We start from the raw sequence: 11,186 nt of genomic DNA on the forward strand, positions 1-11,186 counted from the left end.
CTAACTCCATAGGGGTAAGGTAAGGCAAGTGCCTTAGGCCCCCAATTTTTAGGAATAATTTTATAGGTTTTTTTAAAAACAATAATATATGTATATAATACTTTTATACTTTTTATATAAAAAGAAAGAAAAACTTTAAATATATTAATAAATTAAAACTTAAAATAGTAGAAAATAAGTTGTCACTTTAATTTAATTGGACAACTTTACTTTTTATTCTTCCAAGTAATTGACCATACCCAACCCCAACGTTTCAATTCTTCTCTATACAATCCATATCATTCTTGTTCTTTCTTTTATTAGAGAGACGTCTTCTTCCTTTCTTTGTCTAATATCTTCTTCTTCCTTTCTTTGTCTACTATTCAATATTCATAATATATTATCATTTATTCTTCTTTCTTTGATTCTTTCATTCCTGAAGAGACATATCTTTCTTCTTCTTCTTTCTTTCTTTATGATTTATGTTCATCTTCTTAATTCTTTCTACTAAATTCAGTCAACAACTGGATATTTTGGAATTGAAATCAAGGACTCAAAGTCTTCAAATTTCTTGATTCAGTTAGTTATCGGGTAATATTATTCTAACTTTCTAGTATTATTTTTATTTATTATTTATTATTTTGTTAATTCTAATTTGTACATATTGTTTAATTTTTTTAGAATATAAATATGTCAACAAGAAAATATGCATCTGGTTATTTAAAAATCCAAAAGAAAAGAAAAGCTTGAAAATTTTGATTTTTTATTGGGCATGACTATTTGGTATGATGTATTATTTGCTGTTAATTTAGTTAGCAAAAGTTTACAATCAAAAGATATGCTTATTGATGTTGCCATATATCAACTAAGAGGTCTAATTTCTTTTTTTGAAAAATATAGAGAAGAAGGATTTACAAATGCCATGATTTCAGCTAAGGAAATTGCATTTGAGATGAATATAGAACCTGAATTCATAATAAACGTGTAATACATAGAAAGAAACAGTTTGATGAGAATGTTGATAATGAAATCACAAAGTCTCCTGAAGAATCTTTTAGAGTTGATTACTTCTTATATATAGTAGATCAAGCCATTTTTTCACTTCAAAATAGATTTGAACAGTTTAAAGTATATGAAAGTATCTTTGGTTTCCTATTTAATGGTAAAAAATTGAGATCATTAGATGATGAGAAATTGAAGAAATATTGCCTTAACCTTGAAGGTTCCTTAAAACACAACAATCACTCAGATATTGATGGTTTAGACTTATTTCCCGAATTAAAAGTGTTAAGAGAAATTCTAGAAGTAGAAGATAATACTCTAATCGATATACTCAATCAAATAAAAAGACTTGATTCTTTTCCAAATGCTTATATTGCTTATAGAATAATGTTAACAGTTGCTTCAGCAAAAAGAAGTTTTTCAAAATTAAAATTTATAGAATCTTATCTAAGATCAACAATGTCTCAAGAAAGATTAAATGGCTTGGCTATATTATCAATTGAAAAGGAATTACTAGAAAAAATCGATTATAACAAAATTATTAACAATTTTGCATCTCAAAAAGCTAGAAGAATAGATTTTAAATAAAAATATATAATATAACATTTCTATAAATATTTAGGCCATATATTAAACTTTCGTCTTAGGCCCCATTTACACTTGAGCCGCCCCTGTTAGGAGTTTAAATCAATTAAGACTTTAGGTTACATAAATCTTTTCCTTATTTAAACTATGTAACATAACTACAAATATCTTGCGTGTTAATCAATTTTATTCGAACTAATTATATTTTATTGGACATGTCAGAAGTAAAATAGGTGATAGGAAAGAATAGACGTGGTAAAGACTCAAGCGTCTATCATTACTTTTAGACTTTTAGGAACGAACCTTCAAAAAATAAAACGATTTTTAAATGAGATTGCTTAAAAGCTAAAGTAACACATTCTTTAGTTACTAACTGCAAAAGACTCATGTTAGTTTATTCAAAGTTTAAACTTTAAAGTATCAGTTACAACTACAGTTTGTTTTATATGCATGAAGCCAAGCTCGAATTGTTGATTGATTCTTTTTCCTTTATATTTTATATCAAATAAATTATAATTTAATTATTTTTAATATTTAATGCTTTATAGTTAACTAAAATAATATTAATTATTACATTTTTTCTTATTTGAATTATACGTAGAACTCCTAATATTATTAGGATTGAAAAATCAATAAAACTATTACATTATATAAATCCTTTTCTTATTGAACTATACATAGCAAAATTATAATACGTGTTTTTTTCCTATGATTTGCTGCCTTGAATGTATTCTCACATGGTATGTATCTCCAACGACTTGACAAAATAAAAGAGTTTTTCTTTGTACATTATTAGCTGACTTTGTTTTTATTAATTTAAATTGAGTTTTATAAAATTTTAATTTATTATTTATTTATCTATCAATAAGTTCTCTCTTTCATAAATGCAGAAGGAATGAAATTTAATTTGATAATGTTTGTTTGTTTCTTACTGATTCTTATTTTATGTACTCTATAGTTAAAAAGATGACGGATTTGATACTAAGTCTTTTCAATTACTTCTTTTAAATACTTTTAGAATCTATCATTTTATTTCCAAATTTAAAATGAGAATTAAATAATTTGACTTCATATTAAGAAGTTGAATGAAATAGGAGAGATAGTATTTTTACTTTGATTTATTTAATCAATGTAAATTTTGTAGTAACTTGTTCTATAATACTGACTCATATTAGTAATTTTTAGATAACATATTCATCATTTTCATGAGTTTATACTTTTTAATTTTATTTTATATTTTAAATACATTATTTAAATAATTTATTTAATTTTTAAAATTTATCTTTATTATTATAGATCCACGCGCAATGCGCATACCCTAAAGCTAGTAAAATAAAATAGGGGAAAGGGTCAAATTTGATTTAACTTTGCCTTCTGTTATATTTTGTGTCTAATTTTACCATCGACATTAAGGGAGTCTTGTTCTTTTTCTAAAAAAAGAATGAAAAAACTACAAGAAAAACATATTGGATGCTTTTCCTACTTATTTAAGCCCATATATTTTTTTAACCCGAAATAGCCCATATTTTTGTTAAAATAGCACGGTCTAGCCAGTTTTCGGACTGGTCATTCAAAAATAGTCAGCGCTTGCCAAGTTATTGAAAAATAGCCATTATTTTGCTGCAACAGAGACCGGTCCAGCATAATATACTGGAGTTCGGTGCACCTGTGTATAAACTTCCAGCATATTATGTTGGACCAGTATACTTTGCTAGCTCCAGTATAATATACTGGAGACTGGAGCACTGGTGCTCCAAACTCCAGTATTTATGTTGGACCGGTATATTATGCTGGAGTATTTTTCTGGATTTTGAACAGTGTTTTCGTTCAGATTTATCTTTACATGAAAAGTGGCTAAATTTCGATTACTTTTAGAACTGTGGCTATTTTTGAATGACCATTTGTAAATCTGACTATTTTTAAATTTCTCCCCATATTTTTGGCTTTTTTACCATAACCCGAAATAGCCCATATTTTTGGCTTTTTGACCAAAATCATCCTTAAAGTTTTATCACAACTTTCACTGCATCCTTATAATATCTTACTTAACAAGAAGCATCAAGTTTCTTAAATTTAACCAAAAACATCCTTCTGTTAAAATTTCCATCCACTTCTAACAGAACAGTTGTTTCTCAGGTGACTTTGTTTACTTTTTTTCTCTTCCAAAAGAGTTCAATTCAAGGGCCAAAAGTCTTCCACTGCTGCGAGCTCCTTTATTCTTCTAAAGAATGTTTATCTATTTCCGTCGTTTTTTCGCTCATACTCAGCGAAATTCAATTTTAAGTTCTTCTTTCTCTAATGTATTTGTTCTATTTCTTCCTTCCTCATCAGATTTCCATCACTAATAAGTCAATACTTCTAATTGCTTTTTCTACAATTTTGGGAATTTGAATCTTAGAATTGATTTCAATGCCTTTTTTTTTTTTTTTTTGAATTGGGGTGTCATATGATGCATTTGTTCCCCTACTTAAAGAATGATTTAAGTACCTCTTTGTACATCTCTATAATTTTAATGTGAAAAGCAACATGGTCTATGCCTTTCCTGAACTCTGCGACTTAAATCCCATGAGTTTTAGGTAAAAATTCAGTTTTTGCTTTTCTCTTCTATTTTTCTTCGGGGGTTAACTTTTTTCTTATACTTTTCTTCGTGTTATTTGATTATTTTGGACAGACATTGTGTCACGGGGTGAGCTATAAACAAGCTCAGTCTTGAAGAACCAGAATAGGGAAGGAGAAGAATAGGGAAGGAGAGGGAAAGAAGAAGAAGGTAGAGAAAAATTGGCTAATATTTTTTATATCTGTAAAATGGGTACATATGCAAGCTAAATAGGAATCCAGCATTGAATTCTAATCTAACAGCCTATTACATTAGTGACTACCATGTGTCCTTACTAAAAAGAATTTAATGAAACTTAATTGTAAAAATAAGAAAATAAAGATAAGGACTAAACTGAACATAGTAAGTCTTATGGACCTCTACTACTAAGGCCTCATTAATTTATTTTTTAAAGATTAAGACATTTGAATCTGAATATCAAAATTTGAATTAAGATTAAGACATCTGAATCTGAATACACATCTAAATATTACGATGTGTATTAAGATCTGAATACTAAATGATTAAGACTGTTTTATTTTTAACATATGAATATATAAAGTTTATCTTTATTTGAAAATTAATAAACACAAAATTCAAATGAAATACTTTTTAATCTAATATTCAATCAATAAAATATATAGATTTTTAAAAATATGATAGCTACTGGTAGTGATGGCTAACGGTAGTGCTTGTGAATACCGACTATAGGCGGTTGTTAGTGGTAGTTTTGGTTGATGATGGCGGTTCAGGGTAGTAACTAGTGGTAATTGTTAGTGGTGGCGATTATGATTGATGATGATGGTGGTTCAGAGTAGTAGCTAGTGGTGATTGATAGTGGTGAAAATTATGATTTGGGATGGTGTTGATGTGTGATGATAGTTAATAATGGCGGGTAGTGGTGGTGGTTGTGATTGAGGAAGGTGGCGGTGGGTGATGATAAATTATAATGATGGGCATTGCCGGCTATGGTTGCTGATAGTGATGGGGTGGTTAGTTGAAGTGGATGAGTGTTGGTTGTGGTTGGGAATGATGGTGGTGGGAATGGTAGAGATGATGAGCGGTGGTATTCGATAATGGTGGCAGCTATAATTGATGATGGTGGTGGTAGGTGGCATGGTGGTAGTTGATAATGGTAGGCGGTGACGACATTTAATTATGAATATGAATAATAACATTTTAATGAAATTAAGTCTCTGTTATAAACAATTTCTCCAATTTGTCCTCTTCTGTTGTAACTAGTTTAGGATCTTCTTGATGACTCAGCAGAGCAACCCAAGTGTCACCTCTGAAAAATGATATACTGGGGTCTAATGTGCAACAACACAGGGGCAACTAAGTCTAACCAATTCATATCCAAATCTAGGTCACATCCTCCTACTTGTAGCAGCCTTACATCAAAACAGAAGGGTTCCTCTTGCATCTTCCAACAAAAATTAGGACAGATGGCCCTACTGTACATATATTCTCCATTAGCTACCTTCTCTTTCATTGGAGCATAGCTAGGTAGTGCTTCTAATTTAAGGACCTGGACTATTTGTGAATTTACAAAACTGTGAGTAGAGCCACAATCAATCAAAATTGTGATAGGCAATTTCTTGGCATACCCCTGAATCTTTATGATTTTAGAGGAAGAACTTGTCACTCCCATAGCAACACATAATGATATCTCACCCTGCTCCTCTTCAAAAATCTCCTCTGTTTCCACCTCATATTTAATTCCACTACTTTCCCCTTCTTCCTGAATAACTTGCACTTTCCCCTCTAGTTCTTCCCATTTCCAAGCAATAACATTCAATGTTTTAGGTTTATACTGGTGGCCAGGATGGTATTTCTCCAGACATCTATAACAAAGGACTTTGTCTCTTGCTACATCAAAAAGTTGGTTTGGTTTGAAGGAAACTCTAGGTTTGGAAACCAAGGCTCTGTTGTTTGGGTTCTGGGAATTGGTTTCTTGATAAGGTATAATAGCTCTAGAAGTAGGTTGGGGATTGTTTGGGATATAGGTCATTCTGGGATTGGTGGATCTAAGGAGGTCTTTAAAAGAGGCTTCATAGGACTTAGCTAAGTCAAATGCATCCATAAGGCATATTGGATTTGCTAGTCCTACTAGGGATTTTAATTTGTGTTTAAGGCCACTGATATAGCTGAAAATAAAATGAATATTATTCAATAAAGGATTTACCAACAACATGTATGATTTCAGCTCCTCGAACTTCTTCTGATAGCTTTCCTCATTACCTGTATGTTTAAGATTGTTAAATTCGTCCACAATATCAATGGGTTTCACACTCCCAAACCTCCTACAAACGTCTGCAGAAAACAAGAGCTAGTTAGTCCCCTTCTTCTTCAGAATATGGCTATCAAACCATATACCTGCCTTGTCTTTCACATGTACACCCACATAACTCATTTTAGTTTTTTTAGGGATTTGATAAATTTCAGAAAATTGCTCACATTTATGAATTCATCCCTTGGGGTTAACACCATTGAACTCAGGAAAGTTTATCTTGGATTTAAAGGGTAGTGACTGAAGGTTTGTCTTTTTTACGACCGGTACAATATTTGGTAAGGGGAGTAAAGGAAGGTTAGTTGTAGGTACAATTATAGTTGTCAATGGAATAGTGTTTATAATGGGGGTTGGAATTGAAAATGATAATGATGTGAAAATGGTAGTAGGTGTTTGAGTTGGTCCTTAATGGAGGAAAAGTGAAACCCTTGCCTACATGATAACTAGTTGGAGTTGAAATTGGGGTTACTTGAGCCTGAGTATTCAAAGTTTTCCTAGATTCTCGCACAATCAGTGGTCCTTGAGCTGAAGACGTCATTGATCTTGGAGAGGCAACATTTTCTGCTCTCTTCAAGGCATCGAGTTGAGAAATAATTAGTTCTAGCCTTCGGTTCGTCTCCTGTATTTCCCTTAGCTGAGAGGAAAACTGATTTTGACTGGACTTCAGTGATTCAAAATGAATGGCACTCTCCGTAGCCATGGATTCTAGCTGGGTTTCGAGTTTTTTCATGCCTTCTTCAAGGCCCTTGAATTTTTTAGCATCAACCATTGTTATCCGCAAGAATTGAATGGATCTGATACTAATGTCACGAGCTGAGCTATAAACAAGCTCATTTATGAAGAACCAGAATAGGGAAGGAGAGGGAAAGAAGAAGAAGAAGATAGAGAGAAATTGGATAATATTTCTGATATCTGTAAAATGCGTACATATGCTAGCTAAATAGGAATCCAACATTGGATTCAATTGTACAATCCATTACACCATTGACTACCACGTATCCCTACTAGAAGGAATTTAATGGGACTTAATTGTAAAAGTAAGAAAATAGAGATAAGGACTAAATTGAACATAGTTAGACTTATGGACCTCTACTACCAAGCTTAATTCATGGCAGATTGTTTCATATGATTTCCAAGATATAGGACATAGGTAATAGTACCATTTCGGTGTTTCCACTGAAAGGGAAAAGCTTCACGCAAGAATAAATAGTACAACCATTACAAACCCTTTTCTTAAGCTTCCCAAAAAAGTTTAATACGTCTATGTTCTTCAAAGTAGGAGAGAATATTGTGCGAGAAAAGGGGGAAAAAAGATGGGGTCACGTGAGAAACAAAGGTTCTGTTAGAAGTGGATGGTAATTTTAACTTTGAGAAAATTAAAAGGATGTTTCTTGTTAAGTGTGATATTATAAGGATATAGCGAAAGTTGTGGTGAAACTATAAGGATGATTTTGGTCAAAAGCTCCATATTGTGCAAAAAGTATATATACTATTATTTAAAAATCATTCATTAAACCAACTCATATGACTAGACCTAATTCTCTATTTTCATCTGCTTCTCTCTCCCGCTCTCTAATGCCTCACTCCCCTTATCTAACACAGACCAGAAAATTCATCAACTCAAAAATAATGAATTCAAGAACATAAAAATTTGAAAACCTTCATATTGCAAGGACCTAAAAACATTCCTTCTTTCTCCCTTCTTTTGTTCTTCTTCTTTGTTTTCTCTCTTATTTAGTTTTTGTTTCAATGGCGAAAAAGATTCAGATTTGAGAAAACGAAAAGAAATCCTATGTGGATGAACCTACACATCTATAATGATGAAGATCTATATGGTCGAATTTATAAATCTATAGATCTATGTTCGCTCTGAAGCAAATTAATTACCACTAGATTGCTTCGAAGCTCGAATGGAAGAAGCCACACACTTTTTTTCTCTGTGTTGCTCATAGCGGACCTTTCTGAAAATTTCTTTCTTTTTTTGATCTTCTGTTTCTTTTCCCTTAGTTGTTGTGCATATGGTGATTTTGGTATTGAAATGGATGTGTAATTGTGAATGACTGAGATTTCTAGTGTAGATATGTATAATAGGAGTTCACATATGGTTATATAATGTATATTTTTTTTAAACGGTGTATAATATTGTATAATTATGTATATGCCAATGTATAATATATACATTAAGATACAGTGTATGAAGTTGTAACACAATTATTTCTTTTTGTAGTTTCTCTTTGTTCTTTATTTTGGATGTTGAGGTCTAACTCTATGGTTTTAATTTGTGATATTTGCTTTTTTCTTTTTCTATTTTTTCACTGTTAATGATTTTTGAAGGGAGGAAGTAGGTGTACATAATATGTATATGCATATGTATATTCATGCATATCTTTATATATATTGATAGTAATACAACATTATTCATGAATATGCATAATTATACACAGTTAGAAAATATTCATAATGGTTTTTTTTTTGGTGCTATTTTTCCTTCTGATAACGTATATTCACTGAGTAAAATTGTTACATATATAATATTGTATAATTAATTTATACATATATTTATATCAACCAAAACTTTTATTTTTCCTTTAACATTCCGAATATAATTATATTGTAAAAAGATTTGATGCTTCCTCATATCTTGTTCGATAAGGACTTGTTAAGTAAAAGTTCATAATAAATATGCTATATGTTATCATCTTTATTTTATAAGAAAAATAGGAAAAGAAAAAGAAAATGAAACAAAAAAGACAATATGATTTAGGAATGAAAAAACACGAAAAAATAAAATAAAATAAGGAAAATTTTAAAATAAGTGGAATGAATATGGGTGAACGGCGGACAAAATTTTATTGGATGGAGATGTATGAAATTTATAGATTTGTTGAAAAAAGCATAACGATATTTATCTTGGCTATATTTTGTTAGGTTACATGATTGCAATCTTTTTATTGGCTATTCAGTTAAAATGTAGTGAGTTAATTTGTATTATTGTGTAATACTCTCTTATTTTTTCCCTTGACTCTAAAGGAATTCTATGAGAATAAATTTAATTAATATTTAAAAGTAGAGGGATAAATTTAAATATTTTACTTAGAGTATTTTTTTTCACTTAGAGTCCATTAATTTCAAGCTAAAATTCTATTAATGATTAGAGACAAATATGAGATGATTCGCTAGTGACAAGAGTATAAAGAAACTAAAATATAACAAAAATTGAGCAAGTTTTAATCGGAAAAAGGCTAGCCACTATATTATCGAAAATAAGTTATATTCACCCGATGTTTCAGTTTCGAACATGTATCTTTTTAAGTAGGTTTGCAGACCATATTCCCGTTTATCAGTTGCTCTTTAATTGCATCTTACTTAATTTTGCAGCATTTAGTTGTGTCGTTTGCCAGTTTCAGAGGGAGCTGGTTCTGAATATTTCCTCAAGACATCTTCATTATGCCAAACACAGCATAAATGTTTTTAGCGTTAGGTTTACGAATGGAAGTTATCTCAATTTTCTTCCACACAAGGCCGCCGAAATCGTGTTTCTTCATAATTTCCAGGACCCTTGTTCCCCAGAATTCCCCATTCTGACGCCACTCTCTCCCTTTCATATGATTTAACCTTGACATTCTACATACTTTGAGGTAAACTCAAAGAGTAAACTAGAGACTTAAATTAAAGTACTTCACAAGGAATTTAGGAGGGGGGAGGGGTCAGATGAGGTGGATAAGTAAAGTGGGTCGGTTGGATTTAATTAAAAGTTGGACGGGTTAATTTTCTTGGCAGAATGGCCTAAATAACACCTATACTTGTGTCACTTTGTTATGTCAGTCCTTCTATTTTATTTTTTTTTATCCAGACACTTTAATTTGTTCAAAATCTATATTTTAAACCCTTCTAACCGTGTGTATCTCACTTGCTTGACGTGAATAACACATCATATTCCACGTCATTTTTTATATTTTATCTACTAAAAATACTTATTATATATTATTTCCTTAAAGAAAAAGAAAAAAAATCAATGCCTCCATCTCATTTCTCTTCCCTAAAACTTACAGATGTCTTCTTCCTAGGAAATGTCAAAATTAAATGAAAACAAAATTTTTTTTTAGTATTTGATAGCAGAAATGGCCACTTTTAGTAAGGGACTCCGGGAAACAATGGCTGTCCATCGAAACGATTCGTTAGAAGAGATTTAGAACAAGTAAGACAACATATTTAGAAAATTTATTTTATATTTAAATTTGGTTTTTAGAATTTTTATTTTTCCTCAATAAACTGTTATTGCTATATAAATATCTATGACATATTTAGCTATTTTTAAACTCGTTTAATCAAACTATCTTCACACACGCCTTCGTCTTTTCTTCTTTCTTTTTTTAATTCAAATAAACTCTTTAGAACTAGAATGATAATCAAATTATATCAAGAAAGGAAGAAAGGTAGTGTAATTAATTGAGAAATTGGAGGAAAAAAGGAAAATTGAAAGGGGGATGAGTGATGAGTGCTGACCTTCAGAGCATTGCAAGGGACACGCATTGCTTAAGTGGTAAGCTGCTCTATCCCTGTATCCATGACGGTGATGCAAAATGCAGATTACAATATAGAGAAGAAGAATTGTACAAGAGGGAGATGAAAAGGGAGGGGGGTGTTGTGTGTGCGGGGGAGTTGGGAAGAAGAAGAAGCGTACAGGAGGGGGGGGGGGGGAGGGCTCAAGTTTCTGGTTCATTTTAATTTACT

At 31.1% G+C, this 11,186-nt stretch overlaps 1 long non-coding RNA gene across 2 annotated transcripts; it reads left to right on the forward strand.

Moving 5' to 3' along the window:
- The first annotated feature begins 277 nt into the window (after positions 1–277).
- LOC107818490 (uncharacterized) lies at positions 278–8,674 on the forward strand. 2 transcript variants are annotated; one of them, XR_001655422.2, is made up of 2 exons: positions 278–570; positions 4,238–8,674. It is a non-coding gene; the product is annotated as an uncharacterized LOC107818490 (long non-coding RNA). The 2 variants fall into 2 exon arrangements; XR_012707408.1 differs by lacking the exon at positions 278–570 and adding an exon at positions 2,549–4,142.
- Positions 8,675–11,186: the final 2,512 nt, after the last annotated feature.

This window comes from Nicotiana tabacum, chromosome 3, assembly GCF_000715075.1.
Source record: "Nicotiana tabacum cultivar K326 chromosome 3, ASM71507v2, whole genome shotgun sequence".
Classification (NCBI taxonomy): domain Eukaryota; kingdom Viridiplantae; phylum Streptophyta; class Magnoliopsida; order Solanales; family Solanaceae; genus Nicotiana; species Nicotiana tabacum.